Raw genomic sequence first — 21,779 nt, forward strand, 5'->3', positions numbered from 1 at the left:
CCACTTCTTAGAAACCCTATACAGGGTTGCTATGGGTGGAAACTGACTCAATGGTACTCAACAAAAACATTATTAAAACTAGAGTAATTAGATAAACTAAGACAAACAAAGACCCTTATCGCTCTTCTTCTTCCATCTCATTTGAAATTCCTTTCACATTGCAGCTACCACAAAGAGGATTAAACTATCAGGACTTTTTATTATTATTATTATTATTTTCAGTCTTTGCTTTCTTGAATTTTTAAGCATAGTCTTAATTTAATTCCTCAAATCTTCCTTTATCACCAAAAACTTGCACTATTTTTGAGTGGTGTGGTTTACACACATTATGTTGCAATTCTGGTTTATAGTACTCTAGTAAACTGTTCTAATTTTATTTCTATAACACCAATTTTTTTTGTCAGTGGAATATTACTTCAGCATACTTTTAAATCTTTCCATTGAAACATTTAAATTTGGTGGATGCATTACAAACCTAGGATTCATTGAATTTATGTAAAAAGACAAACCAACAGTCAGTATGTCTAGGAAAAGAGCACTTGTGTAAGTATCAATAGTCAAACGAATCCAAGTCTTATAAAGATATAGCTATAAAATTTAAAAAAAATTCTTTTCCAGTCCATAGAATTTCAGAACAAGTGGAATATGAACTTCAGCACAGATCTGTATTAAATCTTCTTCAATGGTTAATAAAACTAAAAGATAACTCAAACCTAAAATGTTTTATTGTCTGGTAGTAAAAAATAATTAAATAAAACCTCAGCTCAACATCAATGAAAGATTATGGGCCTTTAAAGAAAAAAAAAAAAAATTGTTAAGAATGCACTGTATCACACTATCAAATGAGATAACAAATTGTTTGAAGATTATGACAGGAAAATATATTAAATTGGCTGAAAATAAATTCACTATAGCTCCTCCTTTCAATTAGTTTAAACTCTGAAAAACCTTATTAGCAACTGACTTTTTTTCACAAAAATACTCTTAAGACACTGATGTTTACCTGTACTTTATTGACTATGTAAAGCCTCTCGACAGTGTGGATCACAAGCTTTGGACAACATTGAGAGAAATGAGTATTCCAGAACACTTAATTGTATTTATGAGGAGGCTGAGCATGTACCAAGAGGCAGTTGTTAGAACAGAAGGAAACATTGCATGGTTAAAAATCAGGAAAGCCATTTGCCAGAATTGTATTCTTTTACCATACTTATTCAACCTATATGCTGAGTAAATAATCAGAGAGGCTGAATTATATGAAGAAGAACATGGCATCAGGAGTGGAGGAAGACTCATTAACAATCTGCAATATGCAGATGATACAACCCTATCTCCTAAAAGTGAAGAGCATTCAAAATGTTTGCTGATGGGCTGTGGGAATCAGACTCTTGAGTGGTGTCTAGGCTTCTGTGGAGGCAAATCCAGCTATCACCTGAGCCATCAGAACCACCACCATGACTGTCGGCAAGAGCAGCAAGATGCTACAACACATCGACTACAGGATGAGGTGCATCTGGCAAGATGGGCAGGTCTTCATCAGCACCTTTAAGGCTTTTGACAACTTGATCCTCTGTGACTGTGATGAATTCAGGAAGATTAAGCCAAAGAATTCAAAACAAGCAGAAAAGGTAGAAAAGTGAGTCCTTGGTCCGGTGCTGCTGCAAGGAGAGAACCTGGTCTTGGGGACTGTAGAGGAGCCTCCTCCCAAAGATACTGGCATTGCTCTAGTACCACTTGCTGGAGCAGCTGGAGGCCCAGGGATTGGTTGGGCCACGATCAGAGGTATTCCAGCTGGTATTCCAATGCCCCAGGCTCCCGCAGGACTTGCTGGACCAGTCCGAGGAGTTGGTGGGCATTGACCAATATGTGATGACCCCACAAGAAGAGGCACTGTTGTAGCTGCTACAGCTGCTGCCACAGCCGACCCAGTTTATGAGGAGGCTGTACATGTACCAAGAGGCAGTTGTTAGAACAGAAGGAAACACTGCATGGTTAAAAATCAGGAAAGCCTGGCTATGCAGGTCCTCCACCACCTGTGGATTGAGGGGCACCCCTTCCAGGCATGATGGTATGGGAAGCCTGCCTATACAAGGGACTCCAATGGGCATGCCCCCTCCAGGGATGCAGCCACCTCCCCCAGGAATATCCCCACCAAGGCCCTCCTCAGCTCCCTGCCTGTTTCCTATAAGGCTGTACGTAGTCCTTGTGTTTCTTGTGTGGCCTGTGAAACTAGTTTGTAAGAAACTCTTGAGAGAATATTATAAAAGTTAAAAAAGGACTTACTGATTAAGACCACAATTTTCAGTTTGGGTTGCACCTCAGTGTAAAGAAAACAAAAATCCTCACCACTGCAGCAATAATTAACATCATGCTAAATGGAGAAAAGATTGAAATTGTGAAAGACTTCATTTTTCTTGGATCCGCTATCAACACTCATGGAAGTAGCAGTCAAGAAATCAAAGGACATATTGCATTAAGCAAATCATCTGCACAAGACCTCTTTAAAGTGTTCAAGAGCAAAGATGTCAATTTGAGGACTAAAGTGAACTTGACCCAAGCCATATTAATTTCAATAGCCTCATATGAATGTGAAAGTTGGACAACGAATAAGGAAGACAAAAGAAGAATAGATGCAGTTGAGTTATTGTGTTAGAAGAAAATATTGAAATAATAATGCAATTCCAGAACAGCATATTTGTGTTGGAAAAAGTACAACCAGAATGCTCTCTAGAAGTCAATATGACCAGACTTCATCTCTCATACTTAGGACGCATTATCAGGAGGGACCCATCCCTGGAAAATGACATCATGCTTGAAAAAGCAGAAGGTCAGTGAAAAACAGGGAGACCCCCAAAGAGATGGATTGGCACAGTGACAGCAGCAATGGGCTCAAGCGTACAACAATTATGAAATGGCACAGGACCAAACCGTGTTTCCATTCTGGTACACATAGAGTCTCTATGGGAAGAACTGACTCTATGGCACCAAACAACAACCAATGAAATAATTTAATTATGTGGGTTAAGGCACCGGACTGCAAGGTTGGCAGTTAAAGTTCACCAGCTGCTCCTTGGAAACCCTATACAGGGTCGCTATGGGTCGGAACCGACTCGACGGCACTTAACAACAACAACAACAATGTCATTTATACTGGAATAATAATACACATTAATTATTTCTGTTACCAGATATAACTTATATTTATAGTAGCATCATCAATATTTTATAAAAGTGCCTGTTAATAAGTATTTGCAAACTTAAAGAAAATGTATTAAATACTTAGTTCTGTGTTCTTGTTATTAGTGCCATTGAGTAGGTTCCTACTCATAGCGACCCAGTATAGTTTCTCAAGGAGCAGCTGGTGGTTTTGAACCACCAACCTTGAGAGTAGCCATTCAGTGTTTACACGACAGCACCATACCAGGACTTCATTTAATGACATGGTGATATTTTATTAATTCTAACAGTTGTTAATGCAAACACTGTATTTGTAATAGTACTTCAGCAGTTTCAAATTAAATACGTACTATACTGGTACTGTAGTAATTATGTATTCTATTCTAGCATGCTCTAGAGAAAAAGAAAATTTTAAATTCATCTTCAATTTATCTTCAAATTCATATGAACTCATCCAAACTCTGACAAAACAGTTAATAGGCCAAATTAAAGATATACAATAAATAACTGTTTTTCTTTTATATTAACACTTCTTTCTACTTTTAGATCTCTGTTCTATAATTTTTAATATATTCCACATAAGATAATCTCAGCAAATTCAGATATACTTATCTTTCATTTATTTCTTTACTGAAAAGTCTAGTTATATTTTATTGTGTTAATTTAAATCTGTTCTATTATATTGGTCCTGAAGGAAATAGAATGTTTTTATGTCACCTTGAAGAAATGATCATACACCATAAGCTAGTTTATTGAGCATACACAATGGCAGTGTTGATAAATTCTTGTTTAACAAATGATACATATTGACATAGTCAACAGACATAATTTAATGACCAGAAACATACCAAGGTGCCTTGGTATGCATTATGTTTAAATTATCCCTATGTCCTCTGTATTTATGAGGTGATTAATAGCTTTAATAATCTGTTTTGTCTTATGTTGTGCTACATTTATAAAGCTAATAGGTGTACCTTTTAATCCAGCTCCCAAATGAGCAGGTTGAATTTTCCCCACCTTCATTGTCCTTGTGTGTTGTCACCTGAGAATTCTTACCTTATAAAGGATGTGTATGTTGATCAAATAAAAAAGCAGCCAAGAAGTATTTATAAAATAATTTTCAAAGCATTCTCTTAGATTCATTCCTTTTATTTATTAACATGAATGTGGGGAAAAATTGCAACTATTACCTAGACATGAAAATTACTTCATAAATAATTAAGATTATGGATTTCAGTGACTCACAAACAAACATAAGAGTAGATAGAAGAATAGTAAGCTAGTAAAGTTACCAAGATAAGTAATCCACTCCATGATAATTGATTTGCATATGAGCCATTGATGGTTTGTTCCATAGTCTGCCTCTAGCCCTGTTTTGACTAATGATATGGAGCTTTTCCACCATCTTGTTGCATAAACGTAGTTTCATTGAGTAAGGTCCATGTGCATAGTCATCTTTTATGTTGTTTAAAAAAGGTATTTGTAACACACAATTAATTGGTCTTGCAAATTTTTATCATACAATCTCCAGCATCATTTCTATCACCAAGGCCATATTTTCCAGTTACTGATCCTTCCTCTTTGTTTCCAACCTTTGCATTCCAATCACCAGTAATTATCAATGCATCTTTACTGCATGTTTGATCAATTTCAGACTGAAGAAATTGGTAGAATTTTTCAATTTCATCGTCATTGACTTTATTGGTTGGTGTGAAAATTTGAAAAATAGTTGTATTAACTTGTCTTCTTTTTAGGTACATGGATCATCATAATCTATCAAAGACATTGTTATACTTCAATATAGATCCTGAAATGTTCTTCAATTTTCATTCCCACCATAGTAAACTGTGTCATTGTTAAATTCAAAATGACCAATACCAGTCTATTTCAGCTCACCAATGCCTAGACTGTCAATGTTTATGTATTGATTCAAGCAGGATTCCGATGAGTATGTGGAATAAGGGATGAAATTGTTGTTGGTTCTTGGCTGACAATAGAGAATACCAGACAGTAGAGAATACCAGAAAGATGCTTACCTGTGTTTTGTTAACTACACAAAGGCTTGCGGTTGCATGGATCATGACAAGCTATGGACTCCATTGTGGAGAATGAATATTCTGGAATACTTAATTGTGCTCATGAGGCAGTTGTTCAAACTGAACAGGGGAATAGCAAATGGTTTAAAATTAGAAAAAGTGTGCTCCAGAGTTGTATTCTTTCACCATACTTAGTCAATGTGTATGCTAAGCAAATAATTTGAGAAACTGGATTATATGAAGAAAAATATCAGGGATGGAAGAAGACTCATTAACAGTCTGCAATGTGCAGAAGATACAACTTACTGATGGAATCAAAGATTATAGTCTTCAGTATGGTTTGCACATATGTAAAGAAAACAAAAATCCTCACCACTGGACTAATAAATAACATCAAGATTAATGGAGAAAAAAAATGAAATTGTCAAGGATTTCTTTTTTCTCAGATCAATATTCAACACTCATGGAAGCAGAAGTCAAGAAATCAAACAACATATTACATTAGGTCAATCTGCTGCACAAAACCACTTTAAAGTGTTGAAGAGCAAAGATGTCAGTTTGAGGACTAAGGTGTGCCTGACCCCAGTCGTGATATTTTCAATAGCCATGAATTCATGTGAAAGTTGGACACTGAGTAAAGAAAACCATAGAAGAATTGATGCATTTGAGTCATGGTGTTAGAGGAGAATATTAAAAGTACCATGGACCACCAATGACAAAAAAAAATACCATGGAACAAACAAATCTATTTTAGAAAATGTACAGTCAGAATGTTCAGTCAGAATGTACAGTCAGAATGTTCCTTAGAAGTCAGGATGGCCAGACTTTGCCTCTCATACTTCATACATACTTTCCAGTCCCTGGAAAAAGACATCATGCTTGGTAAAGTGGAGGGTCAGCAAAAAAGAGGAAGACCCCTATGAGATGGATTGACACAATAGCAACATCAGTGGGCTCAAATGTAGCAAAGATTGTGAGGTTGGCACAGGACTGGACAGTGTTTCATTCTGTTGTACGTAAGGTCATTATGAGTCAGTATGGACTGGAGGGCACTTAACAACAATAACAACAACACACTAATTGACATTATTAGATTCCAAATACAAGGTCATTATGAAAAAAATCAACATTATGCAAAATAGAGAATGACTATATCAACTCATACATGGAAGATTACTATATCATTATATAACTACTAAATTATATCATTACTGAACTGTCAAACCACTTAGAATCATGGCCATGCCAAGTTGACACAACCACTGCCATCACAGACAGTGTTACTTTTGCCTTACACCTCAGTGTTCATTGCTACCAGACTTATGACTCTAATGCACACAATAGTCAGTTAGTAGGTTGTTTCCATTGTCATAAGTGAAATGTCAAATAAAGAGATAGTCAATAATTGAAGAGTAGTTGTGTAGGTGAAAGTAAGTTTCAAAGACATGACTCATATAAAGAAGAAAAATTAAAATGTTCTCAACTCCCTGTCCATATTTTTGAAAACAATTCTAATTCCAGGGGTCCAAGCCATGGTCCCTCCTGACGATATGTCTGAAGTAGGAGAGATGAAGTTTGGCCATCTGGATCTGACAGTGTTTCATTCTGCTGTGCACAAGGTCACCATGAGTCGGTATGGACTCGATGGCACCTAACAACAACAACAACAACAAGCCATGGTATTTGAGTTATGGTGTTAAAGGAGAATATTAAAAGTACCATGGATGGCAAAAAGAACAAACCAAACTGTGTTGGAATGAGTACAGCCAGAATGCTCCCTGGAAATGATGATGGCTAGATGTTCATCACTCATATTTTGGATCTATTGTCAGGCGGGACCAGTTTCTGGAGAAGTATATCATGTTTTATAAAATTGAGGGTGAGAGAAAAAGAGGAAGACCCCCAATGGGATGGATTGGCACAGTGGCAGCACAAATGATGGGCACAAATGTAGCAATGATAGGGAGGTTGGTGCAGGACTGAGCTGTGGTTCGTTTTGTTGTGCACCTAACAACAGCAAGTGCTGTAGGATAAGTAATGGTCATGAGGTCAACAGTTAAGACCTATCAGCTACTTCTCCTAAGATATGATTCAATGGCACTTAACAACAAGAAGGAACTTTATGGACTTCAGTTTGGAGGCAGGAGAAGCAGAGTCAGGTACCTCCTTGGGGGAGGTACAGAAAAAACAGAGAAAGTGCGTTCACGGAGCAGCTCCAGAGCTCTGGATCGAGTATAAGTAGCAGGGTATCAGTTTCCTGCACCCACCAGTGGAAAAATCACTGAAGAAAGGAAAAAACTGCAATTTTGGAATCCATCAGGATGTGGGACTCTACCTGTGGTAACTCCACCTAGCCTGAGATCAGAGGGCAGGGCAACAGCCAGACTGACACAGTGATTCGGTGCTAAAAACGATGCAGCGGCATTAGAAAAAAAGAGGTGTGGGGGATTCTCTACATTTCTTTGCTCCTCTCTCTTGTCACACCTTCTCTGCACAGCCCAGACACCTCAAGGCAGGTGGGAGCACATCCTCCAAAAGGGTCCAGCATTGAGCCCACTGTTTTCCCACATGACAGAGAGGAGGTACCCCATTGGCCCCACAGTCTGATCCATTGGCAACTGCTTATGATGCCTGACTCTGGGACCCAGATATAAAGTTGACCTGTGCGGGACCCTTTAATCCTGCCTACCTAGCAAGAAAAAGCAGGTCTGGCCATACAAAAAAACCATATGAACACTCTGTAAAAACCCCAACATAAAAGGCAGGAGCCAACATTAACTACTACACACAAAAACACAGCTATTTTGAGAATTATGCTGTGCACAGGCAGATACCTAACTGACCTTAAGATATAAAAATAGTGGGCAATCTTTCTCCCATTAATTTCTCAATATCTATCTGCACACCTCCACGGTGTTGACCAGAGGGAGAGGCCTAAGTCAGTGGAGACCCCTAACCAATGCTGGATGTTTCCACTGTGTATGCACACTGACCTGTGCAGCAAAGGCTAATGGTCAGTTGTCTGCAGTTTTATTTTTGGTTTAGAGTGATGGTTTTTGTCTCTGCTTTTATATGGTTTCTGGTTTTGGTCCTTTTGATCACACTTTTTTCCTGGGAGTTTTCTTTCCCTACATTACCCAAGAAGAAACAGCAATCGTGGCCATGTAGCCAAGCTACAAGCATACCCCATAATATCCCACCACTGGGACAGGAGCCAATACCAGTGACTAGGTATTGCATGTGAAGAGGGAAGCCTATCTCCAGATCACACCACTCAATAAGCTTAACAAAACAGCAACATACATTCATTTAATCATTGAAAATGCTGAAAATGTCTAAGAAAAACAACAAAAGATCTCAGCCATTGTCCAAATACAGAAAAGAATAACTGAGACAAATGAGCTTGAGGCAGACATAGACTTTCCACAAACAGAAGAGCATGTTTGGTGTTTGTCTAAAGAAGAATTCAGAAGAATGATATAGAGACAAATTCAAATGCTTCATAGAGGAGGGTAGGAAAATAAGGAAGAAGTCAGGAAAGTGCTACAGGAACAACCAAATAAAATAAATATTGCAGTAGAAACAATTCAAAACCTGCAAAAAGAAGTCTAGGTGATTAATAATAAAATTTCAGAAATAGACAATACACTGAACGGGCAAAGGAATAAAAAGGAAGAGATGGAAGCCAGAACCAGTGAGCTGAAAGACAAATCTCTCAATACTGCTAAGATAGAAGAACAAGCACAAAAAGGGATTAAAAAAAAAAAATCTGAAGAGAGTCTAAGATTCATGCTGGATAACATGAGGTGGAATAACTTAAGAATTATTGACATTCCAGAACAGAAAGAATCACAGAAGTCCACAGGGAAAATGTTTGAAGAGCTACTGGAAGAAAATTTCTCTAACATTTTGAAGGATGAGAAGGTAAACATTCAAGAAGCTGAACCTAGCCCAGGAAGGATAGACCCCAAAAGAAAATCAGCAAGACATATCATAATCAAGCTCTCCAAAATCAAAGACAAGAAGAGAATCCTAAAAGCAGCCATGGAAAAAAGACATGTTACATACAAATGCAAGCATATCAGCAGAAACCATGCAGGCAAAAAGGCAATGGGGAGACATATATAAAACACTAAAAGAAAAAACTGCCAACTAAGAACCATCTATCCAACAAAACTGTCAATCAAATATAATGATGCAATCAAAACATTCCAGAATAAACAGACGCTAAAAGATTTGGTCAAAGCCAATCCAACACTTCAAAACATCTTAAAAGGAGTTCTTTGGACTGAAAACCAACAAAACCAGAAAACAACCAGTGATTGACAGGCGTGGCAACACCACCTGAAACTCAGATGACAGATAGAAGGGTCCAGAACAGAACAAAATTACACAACAAATTCAAAGAAGCTGGGAGATCAACCTAAGATCAAAACAATAACAATGTCAAAGAAAAGAAAAATATAGGAACAGAGATCTAGGTGATGAGAAGACCAGGTAGATTGCAGGATACAATAGACTGTCTTAAATGGAGGGAAAAGTTAATAGACTATAGGGTAGCACCAAAGAAAGTTAATATTTCACAACTTACATGAAAATGAAGATCCAAGCAGAACAAGGAAACATGAAAACTAAGAAAAAAACAAGAGATACCACAAAAAAACATGAAATCAGCACAAGAAGGCATGCAGAACAAAGGAACAAACAGCACCACAAAAATTAACATAATGACAGCAATTGATTCATACTTTTCGATAATTACACTGAATGTCAATGGATTAAATGTACCAGTGAAGAAACAGAGATTGGAAGAATGGATAAGAAAACAAGACCATTCAATATGCTGCCTGTAAGAGATACGCCTTACACACAAAGACAAAAACAGACTAAAAGTTAAAGGGTGGAAAAAATATACCAAGCTAACTAAAATAAAAAACAAGCAGGAGTGGTAATACTCATCTCTGATAAAGTAAACTTTAAGACAAAAACCAGCATCAGAAATAAATAAAGACACTGTCTCATGATTAAAGGGTCAAATGAGCATGATAACATTTCCATAATAAATATCTATGCTCCCAAAGAAAGAGCACCAAGATATCTAAGGTAAATCCTACTAGAATTGAAGAAAGAAATAGATAAATCTACAATTATAGTGGGAGATTTTAATATGCAACTTTCAAAAAGGGATACAACAACCAGAAAGAAACTCAATAAAGTAACAGGAATTAAACAGTACAATAAACCAACTTGACCTCATAAACGTGTACAGAGCATTCAACCCAACAACAGCACAATATACATTCTTTTCCACTGCACATGGAACATTCTCTAGAATTGACCATGTGTTAGGTCACAAAGCAAGCCTCCATAAATTTACAAACATCAAAATACTACAAAGCATATTGTACGACCACAATATGCTATAAAACTAGAAATCAACAAGAAAAAAAAGTTGAATACAAGGAAAGTGAATAACACCCTGCTGAAAAGCAACTGGGTAGTAGAAGAAATTAAACATGAATTCACAAAGTTCCTAGAAGCAAAGGAGAATGAAAATCACAATAAACCAAAATCTTTGGGATACAGAGAAAGGAGTGCTCAGAGGACAATTCATTGTGATGAATGTACACATTCAAAAAGAAGAAAGAACCAAAACTAACACATCAACACAGCATTTCCAACAAATAGAAACAGACCAACAGAGAGAAACTACAGCCACCAAAATAAAAGAAATAATAAAAACCAGAGCAGAAATAAATGAGATCTGTTGTTGCTGTTGTTAGGTGCCATCAAGTTGGTACCGAGTCATAGCGACCTTATGCACAGCACAGGAGATCCAGGCAGCCAACAAACATATGACAAAATGTTCACAATCACTAGCCATTAGAGAGATGCAAATGAAAACAACAATGAGATATCATCTCACACCAGCAATAACAGCAAAGTTCAAAAAAGTAGAGGACAATAAATGCTGGCAAAGATGTGGAGAGACTGCATTGTTGGTGGAATTGCAAAATGGCCCAACCTCTCTGGAAAGCAATATGGCACGTCCTCAGAAGACTGGAAATAGAAATACCTTATGACCCAGCAATTCCTCTACTTGGTATTTACCCACAAGAAATATGAGCCATAACACAAGTAGATATATGCACATCAATATTCATAGCAGCACTATTTACATTAGCAATGAATTTGTGAGCTAAGTCTGGCTATGTTCAATAGACTCCTGTGAACCTGGGTCAAGACCTAGTTGGCCAGCAGTATGGCAAGACCTGAGGACTCCTAGGCCCAGAGACAGTGACATGGCCACAGACGACTAGAGCAGAGAGTGAAGTGTATATCTGATATGAAGTGAGGGGAGATGCACAAGAACATCCATACTTCCAGATAGTACCCACTTGCCCTGACTTCAATGGTTGGATGATCAGAACTCGACTAGAAGAAAAAAGAGGAAAAAAAAAAAAGAGTAATCCACTACAATTTGATGAACTTCACCTGTACTTATGGATGTAGTAGCTGAAAAGAGGGAACAAATCTTATACTGTGAGAATCATTCCCACCCCCTCGGTACACTGGGTCAACAGGGATGGGCAACTTAGACATTGGCTACCCAAAATGGGGGGAGGGAGCTACAAGGGCAAGAAGTGACTGGCTTACAAGCTTTCAAGAGATAGCCTAGTACCAGAGGGTATGGGGGAAGGTAGACTCTCCACTGAGTAGTTTCCAGTCTGTTGGGACGGGGATGATGAAAGGAGATGGGGATAATACTCTAGTGCTACAATAGTGAATAAGTGTTATCAGGACTCACTGTGAGGGTCAGAAATGTAAAGGTAGATGTTTTACAACAAATGGAGGGGAGTGGTTGATTTTGCAGATGAGGAGCGGAGGTCCCTGGGCCCATCAAATGAGAAGAGCTGAGTGTGGGACCCTTCCCAGAGAAGCAGTGAAGCCAGAGATGGAGGCAGAGATGATGACATGGAGAGATAGATCAACTGTGGACTCTGGACTCAGGGTGGGAGAGAGGCTATGTACAGAGGACTGTAGGCAGGCTTCCTGTATGTACCCTTTGGTTGTTTGATGATGCATGAAGGGAATTGTAATCATTGCAATAAAACAAAATACAATAGGATGAATGTAAATCTGGTGTTCTCCAATGTAAATTATCACATAATTCACAATAAAAACTTTTTTAAAAGGAATCAGTGAACACAGTAGTTTTGCTCTGCACAACTTTGAACAAGTTATTTAAACTCTAAAAACTTCAATAGTCTCATTCACAAAATGAGACTCATAAGTAATTGTTTTGTAGAATTATGAAGATTAAATTATTTAGAACTTGGAATAGTATATGGCAAGTGATTGCTCAAATAATCAATAAAAGTCATTATTGTTGTTTTTATGAGTCGTGTTACTTTTGGATAGTGACTACGGCAGCCAGAGAAGTAGAGGTCTCACGGAGCAGCCTGCTTTGAAAACCTGTCCTTTTAGGTCCCATGGTAATTTAGTAGGTTCCTCCTCATATCACAACTACTGGGGAGGTCTCATAACGAAATTTTTAGGTAGTAGATTGCCAGACTTTTCTTTCAAGAGGTCTTTGAATGGATTTGAATGATTAACTGAAAAGAGTGCTCTGTATGTTTGGGAATTTTGAGAGTAGGGGCGGGGGCGGGGAGGGGGGAAGGTTAGCAGAGGATGGTTTTGATCCATCAACCTCTGGGTATGGGACCAGCATGCTTCCGCTGTACCACTCTGCTTGTCCAAAATCTTTGTTTTCTAGAAAGCATAGTATTAATTGTTTCTATGGTTTGTTAGTTGTTGTTTTTTTTTGTTTTTTAATGCAGAATTGGATGTCTTCATTTTTCTTATAAAGTGATAATCTGTGTTTTCTTTCTTTCTTCCTTCCTTCCTTCCTTTCTTTCTTTTGTAATATGGTGGTCATTGTCCTAGTCTAACTACTAAAGAAAGAGCTAATGAGAAATATAAATTTTATTTTGGATATACTTTTCACTTGCACAAAAGCATTATGTATTAGGTGAACATGCACACTACATCTATAAGTTAAAATATTTGCAGATATCCTAAATGTTATGTTTTAAAGTCATTATAAGTTACTCACAACAATAGAAACTCTTCTGGAAAAAAAAAAAAAAAGAAGAAGAAGAAGAAACTTTATGGATGCTTGGTATTACAGTGCTCAGCTGCCAAAAGGTATCTGATTCAAGCTTACTAGCTCTTCTTCAAGGAGAAAGATGCAGTACTGTACTTCCCTAATGATTGTTGTTAAGTGCTTTTGAGTCAGTTCCCACTCATAGAGATCCTGTATAAGGTTTCTGAGTCTTTTAAATCTTCCCAAGAGCAGAAAGTCTCAGCTTTCCCAGGCAGTTTGGCTAGTGGGCGGGGAGCGGCTGGCAGGCTCAACAGCTTATTTAAGGTTCGCAGTCCAAGACATGGCACCACCACGCTTCCTTTAGTACCCACAAGTCACTTCCAACTCATAGCGACCCTGTACAGATTTTCCAGTGAGTGACTGGTAGATCTGAACCGCCGACCTTGCAATTAGCAATCCAGTGCTTATTCCTTCTCAAAACATAAAACATACATATTATACTATTTTTAAAAGCCCAATTATAAACCCAATTTCTCAGATAATTAATAAAAACAAAAGCTATGTATGAGTGTTATACACTGTCTTTGGGGGGTCATCTTAGAACATTCTAGTAACATCTTTTACTTCCAAAACTTACTTGTATGTAGCAATTCAAAGACTTTTTAGTCTTAAGTCATTGTTTTGCATTATTCAGTATTTCATTACTCGAAACGAAGTTAACTAAGTGCAGTACCGCAGATAGGTTTGAACACAAAGTCACTGTTTCAAATTTAACCAGTTGCTCTTTGGAAACCTTAACACTGGCTCACTATGAATTGAAACCAACTCAACAGCACTTAACAACAACAACATAAAATGCTACTTTAAGAAGGAAATGAGTGTTACATTAATTTCATAATGTGGAAAATAGAATATAATCTTCAAGAAGGTCAAGTAATCTAACTACAAGAAAATACTGTTGAAACACTTACGTCTAGTGCCTACGATTTCTTACTTAGTCTCAAAGTGGTGACATAAGGTTAAATGTTGAAAGTATGGAAATGAGCTTGCAAATTATAATATGCTATATATAAGATGCTATCAACATCTGAAAGATGAGGCTTCTTCTCCCGTACAGATTTACAGCCTTGGAAATTGTGTACAGGGTCACTATGAGTCGGAACCGACTCCATGGCACATAACCACCACCACCACCACCATGAACATCTGATTTATTTTAATTAGAAAAGTGTATACACCTAGCAAGGAGCTCTGGTAGCGTAGTGGTTACGAATCGGGCTGCGAACCTCAAGGTCAGCAGTTCGAAACTACCAGCTGCTTCGCGGGAGAAAAATGAGGCGTTCTGCTCTCGTAAAGATTAACGGCCTCGGAAACCCTGTGTAGGGTCGCTATGAGTCGAACCGACTCCACGGCACATAACAACAACAACATATTCTTAGCCAAAGATTTTCCAAAAGGATCATGAACTATTTGATCTCTGGTAGTGTAGTGGTTACGAATTGATCTGCTAACATCTAGGTCAGCAGTTCAAAACTACCAACCATTTCGTGGGAGAAAGATGAAGCTTTCTGCTCCCCTAAAGATTTATAGCCTCAGAGATCCAATGCAGGTCCACTGTGAGTTGAAACAACTCCACTACCAACATAATTCAACTAACAGAATGAAAAAATAATTTAAAACTTTCCTTCATAACTGGGTATAGAAAATAATTGCTAGGGGTGGGAAGAATATAGTGCAGTTTCACTTTGTCCCCTATATCCGCTGATACTTAGTCTAGAGAATAAAAAGACTTCAAAATCTGAACAAATCTTCCGTATGGTTAGCCAAAAAATGATTGATCCTGATTGTTTTGGGTTGTTTTTTTTGGGTTAACTTTCTGAAAAAGTTTAGTTTAAAAGGTAAATAAGATGCTGATATTTTCAAAATTGTCCGTTGTTAAAGCCTAAGAAGCTTCTATTTAGTTCTCATCTCATGTGTTCAAAGATGAATCATTTACAAGAATTTCTTTGCTCATATTTTAAATACAAGCAAAATACTTAACTGTGTATCTGTCCAGGAGAAATCTGGAAATCATCATTCATTGAGCAATAAGTTGATAGAGACTGTCAGCAATTATAATTTCTGTATAGTACTGGTGTGTCACTGTAGGATTAGCACTGAACTGCTAACCGCAAGATCAGTAGTTTGAACCCACCAGGCGTTCCTCAGAAACCCTAAATAGAGTGACTATGAGTTGCATCTGACTTGAGGGCATTTAACAACAACAGCAAAATAGTTTAGTAATAATGGCCACAATATATTTTTGCATATTTGGGGGGTTTTACTTCTAGTCTTCACTGTTATTTTTGAAATATAGTCTTAAATCCTAAAGTTGATTATTAAACTTGGTAAAGTGAAGGAACAGCATAAAAGAGAAAGACCTCAATGAGAAGGATTGCCACATTGGCAACAATAATGGGCTCATGGTGGTGGTGATGTGCCATGGAGTCGGTTCCGATTTATAGCATATAACAACAATTGTGAGGATGGTGTAGGACCAAGCAGTGCTTCACTCTGTTGTGCATAGGATCGTATGAATTATAAATGCCTCAGTGGGGCCTAACAACAGCAATAACAATAAAGCCATGTACATTTGAAACAGAAATTTATCTTAAACACTTAGAAATGATAACTTTATTTTTATGTCAATTGCATAGAATAACATATTTTTCCCTCTGGGCATCTAAAAAAACTGTACACACACACACACAGAGCTTGTTTACATAACATGATTTTTTAGAGTTTGTCAATTTGGTTGTGAATTATTACACCAATAAAATGTAGCTTCCATTCATTTATTTTCTTTAAACATGAACTAACCATTAATAATGACCTCAATGAACTCAAATGGATTTTCAATCTTCACCTCAGGACCTTACACACAATACTCTGCACCATGTTATAGATACCCTTGTACTGAATTGAATCCCAATTTAAGGAGTTAAATCATCTGGAGGAAAAACAGAAATCAGCAAATAATGTACATCAATACTAATCCGAATGTCCATAGATTATTTATACTTTCCTATGCAGTCAGTGTTGATGAAAATCATTTGAGAATAGATTGTGGATAGGGAAAGGATGATATTTCAAATATAGTGAATGGGGATTAGCTGCTACTGTTTTGGAATCTCAGGAATGCTAAACTGTTAAACTGCTTCACTCAGATATTCTAGCTTACTAGATTGCATAGTTATCATTCCCACTCACCACAAAATTATATACTATCTCCAGTGGTCAACTATATTCTGTTTCCTAATTGCTCACTTTTTCTTCCCAAAATATATTCTGGTCCCTTTCTGAAATAATCCTGTGTTCTTCCAACTTTGGCAGTCTCCTCTCTCAGTCTCATAATGCTCAGATATGAGCATTAGCCCAGGCATTCTTAGTGTACGATTTGGACTCTCCATTATTACTATTATTGACAACACTGAAAACACAGATGAGCAGGAAGGGACTTCCATGGTTATGATGCTATCATCAACACTTTAAATGTATCCATGTGGCTCATTCATATTAGCTAATTATCCAGGCTAAATTATTTGACTATTGTCAATTCTACCATACCCACCCCCCAAGTTATAATATGTCTGTATGTCCTTGTATATTAAGACAATGCAAAATAGTTTAATTTTTTCTTAAACAAAATATTCTGTTGTTGTTAAATTCTGCCAAGTAGGATCTGACTCATAGCAAGACTGTATAGGATTTCCAAGGAGCAGGTGGTAAATTTGAACCATTGACCTTGTGGTTAGAAATTCAGTGCTTATCCTACAATGCCACACCAGGACTCCCAAAGAATAGACAGACACCCAAACAGGGACTTGAACATTTGACCCTCAGATGCTCTACCAACTGAGCTAAATATGCCAAGATCAATCCAAAGAATACAGGAATTCATTTATCTATTCTTTTTTTTTTTTTTAGAGTAAAACATATGTTTGCTCAGAACCATAAAATTTTAGAATTGGGAAGAAGTTCCTCCTTATTCGGTGACAACTAAGAATTTTAAGTACTAAAGGACTGGTCCATATGAATCTGAATAAATTAACATGGGGACAGACGTATGCTAAAAATTCAATTTAATCATACATGAAGCCAGTGATTCTTGTTTCCAAGCATCTCACTAAGCACAACTATCTTACTTTTTCTGAATATTTTCCCTCTTCATTTAACTTCTGCTACCTAAATAGCCTTAAGTGCCTAGTAAGTTCCTAGCTAAAGAAATAGCAGAGTGGGATGTGGTAAATGGAGCTGGACAGAATTTTGAGGCTTTGCAGAATGGTGAAAAGATTGACTAAAGTTTCTACTGTCACTGGTGACATCAGACGGATGGAACAGAAAGAGCTCCTGCTGTGAGCTGCTTAGTCAGTGATTTCATTTCAAAGGCATCTATAACAGAGCTCCTTCCTGAACATGAATCAGCTCTGTTTATATAAAGGGCTGTATCACCCAGCTGCAATACCAAGAAAGTTACTTTACCGGTTTGTAAGATGTCTGTTGGAATGATTTGGGATCATTCCCACTGTTTCTAATTACAGGCTAGCTTCATTAGAGGCAAGGCACTTGGCATTCACCTTCCCACACCTTTCAGGGAGGATTAACAACAACAAAAAAATTATTTTTATATCACTTATTTGTGGCACTGTTAGGTAAGTACTGGACTGTGAATGACAAGGTTGGCAGTTCAAACCCAGAAACTGCTCCTTGGAAATTGTGTATAGGGCTGCTATGAGTTTAAATGCACTTGAGGGTTCTTAACAACAACTACAAAAGTTTAAGAAATCAGCTCAGTCAAGTATGAACCTGAAGTTGCAGTCTTAAATGCTTATAAATAGTGTGACATTTTCATTTAAATGTATCAATATAGTATACATTGTTGTTGTTAGGTGCCATCAAGTCTACTCCGATTTCTGGTAACCCCATGTGACAGAGTATGACTGCCCCGTGTACGGTTCTCATGGTTGTAATAGTTATGGAAGCCGATTGCCAGGTCTTCCACCAATGTAGAAAAACATGTACCTAGGACTGGTACAGGGATGATAGCAAAAGATTTCACAACTGATACAGCATGAACACTGACCAATCAAAATAGAAAAAAATAAAAGAAAAAAAGAAATAGAAAAAAACAGAGTGTTAGAGAAGGGTCTAAGGAGCTCTAGTAGGTAGGTAGCGTAGTGGTTATGAATCTGGCTGTGAACTGCAAGGTCAGCAGTTCGAAACTACCAGTTGCTCCGCAGGAGAAAGATGAGGCATTCTGTTCCCGTAAAGATTAACAGCCTCAGAAACCCTGTTCAGGGTCGCTATGAGTCGGAACCGACTCCATGGCACATAACAACAACAACAACAACAGAGAAGGGTCTAGAGTCCAAAGGAGGTGTTGGGAATGAAGAGAGAATGTGCATGACTATGTATTACAATACTTTAACAACGCATACCATCAAAACAGTATGTGTACCACCTGCTTTGGATATCAGCCTGCTTTGATATAATTCAACTTTTGATGATATTACTAGTCCTGGTGTGGTGCTGTGAGTTAATGCCCTGGACTACAAGATCAGTTTGAACCACAAGGTCAGCGGTTCCAGCTCACCCGTTGCTCCTTGGAAACCAAATAAAATGTCACTCTAAGTTAGAACGGACTCAATGGCACTAACAACAACAATCACTGTGTGGTACCTAATAACATAATGTTCTGCTAACTAACCTAAAGGAACTTCCTTATTCACAGAGATATTTATACAGCTTTGCAACACTTGTTATATACATATTTTATTCTCCTTTAATCATCTAGTGTTTTAGCTTTGGCTAGTTATAGCTCCTTTACCAGAAACTTTGATTCATATGAAAATAATGTGAAAACAAATTCTCTTGTTTTTCAAAAATTGTTAGCATTTGGCTGCCATAATAAGCAAGAGTATATGAGAATTTGTTTTCACATATAAAATGGATTTATTTCATTAAAAATTCAGTCACTGTTTGAGGGGACAATAACACTAGTGAAGCCCGCATACCATTGGATAGTCAACTATTTGAAATCTAAATAGCAGCAAATTCAGAAATTTTGGGAAAGAAGGTGGAATGGAAACAAGAAAAACAGGGAGGAAGTGTAGTAAGTGATGTTACATTGAGGGACTTAGAATCATTTTAATGAAGCAAAGTGTATGATTTGTTGACTTTAATACTGACGACCTGCTCTATAAGCCTTCATTCAATTCACAATAGAAAGTTAAAAAAAAAAAAAAAAACTTAAATCTGCATATTGGTAAAACCAATATAAATAGGTTGTTGTTGTTGTTAAATGTCATTGAGTTGTTTCCTACTTATAGTGACCCTATATAGGGTCTCCAAGGAGTAACTGGTGGGTTTGAACACCAACCTTGCAGTTAGCCGGCCAGTATTTACACTACAGTGCCACATTAGGAATCCAATATACACATAGAAAATAAAATTTCATGTTTAAGAAATCTTCACCTAAATTTAGTAGTAAAGGAAAAGGGCAAAAGTTCAAAACAAATCTTAAAGTTCGAAAGAGTACTGTTATTAACATTTTCTAATATTTTGATTAATTTATATGTGTATTACTATATATATATATATATATATATATAAAATGCTTAAATAAGTTTTCCTCAAGTTCAGCTGGGTGTGGTTTTTATGTGATTACTTCGGTCAGTTCTATGATTAACACAGTGATCATGGACAATTCTATTCATCTGCAAATTGTCCTCTTCAAAGTGCTAAAGATCAAAGATGTCAATTTGAGGACTAATGTGAGCCTGATCCAAGCCATGGTATTTTCAATTGCCTCATATGCATGTGAAACTTGGACAATGAATAAAGAAGACCAGAGTAATTGATGCATTTAATTATGGTATTGGGGAAGAATATTAAGTACCATGGACTGCCAGAAGAATTGAATCTGTGTTGGAAGAAGTACAGCCAGAATGCTCCTCATTGGCCAGGATGGTAGGACTTCACCTCTCATAGTTTGAACATATATCAGGAGGGACCAGTCCCTGGAGAAGGACATCATATTTGGTAAAGCAAAGGGTCAGCAAAAAAGAGGATGAAAGCCCCTCCCCCCAATGAGATGGATTGGCACATGTCAACAATGGTGGGCTCAAATGTAACCATTGGGAGGATGGCACAGGACCAGGCAGGGTTTCTTTTTGTTGTGCACAGGATCCCTATGAGTCATAACAAATGCAACAGCACAGAACAGGAACAACAACAATAAACCTATCATCTATCCATACCTATTAATTCATGAAATTAGTAAGGTTAAATAATAGTTAATATTATTTGTATAAAATATATGTCTTTTTTTCAAAGTTTACTTAGTCTTTTAAAAATTAAGAATTTTCCCCATTGTTGCTTCAACTATGTTGAACTTAAGAAAGTGCAAAAAATTCCTTGTGGGTATTTTAATGTCTTCCTAAACATTTGCATATGACTGAAAACTTTAAAAACTCTAAGTATAAGTAATGATGAACTGGTTTGGAGAATGCTGAACATAAATAAATAAAACAATAAAAGAGAAATCAAATGAGCTAAAAGTTAGAACTAGTTCATTTACAACTAAAATGGGAAAGATTTTCTGATGAAGGAACTAACATTTGGGAATGCAATGACCCCATTTACCTATCCCAGTTAGAATACTTTGCTAGTATAAAAAATCCAACTCAAAATCAGTTAAAAATTAAAGAAAATTACTGATTATATAAGCAATAAATATCCAAAGATAGGACTTCCTCAGTTGGGACTTGAGCTACCTGAATACGATTGCCACCAAGGGTGACTCACCTTGTAATACCATAATGACACATGTTTCTTCATGCTCATTGTGAAAAAAAGGTTTGTGCTTCGTTTAACTTTCCCAGGAAATTCCCAAGATCAGCTCAATTTGCCTAGGTTGATGACACCTGTTTGCCTTCTGAACCCCACATTGTGTCCAGGGAGATGGAATTAAGTGATTAGTGTAGCCCAGATCCTATAATCCATAGTTAGAACCCTAGAATCATATGGATTTGCCTCACCCAAAAATAATTTCATAGCATTGCAATAATGGGATGGTGCTGGTAAAGCATCCAACAAATGCTCCCACAGGAGAACATGAGGGCATATTAAATAAATACAATGAGTAATATCATGTTGAGAAGTTTTCCTCAACCATGTCGTTCATATATCTATGCTACTATTAAAATATTTTGCAAGTAATGCAGAAAAAAAATCCATAGATAAAATATAACTAGAAATTCAGCAATGGTTTATATTGTACCAAAATTAAATATATTAGTGGTTATTTTCACTCACTGACAACACACAAAATTTTGATCATTGGATACTAAAAACTAATTCTGAGCAGGATGAGCTTGTTAATTAATCTTAAAATATGTGAATGAATGCATATAAGAAAG

General features: G+C 37.0%; 1 pseudogene; it reads left to right on the forward strand.

The window, feature by feature from the left end:
- Positions 1-1,454: 1,454 nt before the first annotated feature.
- On the forward strand, positions 1,455-1,859 carry LOC102841864 (annotated as a pseudogene).
- Positions 1,860-21,779: the final 19,920 nt, after the last annotated feature.

The sequence above is a fragment of the Chrysochloris asiatica genome, unplaced genomic scaffold (genome assembly GCF_000296735.1).
Source record: "Chrysochloris asiatica unplaced genomic scaffold, ChrAsi1.0 scaffold00091, whole genome shotgun sequence".
In the NCBI taxonomy this organism is placed as follows: Eukaryota; Metazoa; Chordata; class Mammalia; order Afrosoricida; family Chrysochloridae; genus Chrysochloris; species Chrysochloris asiatica.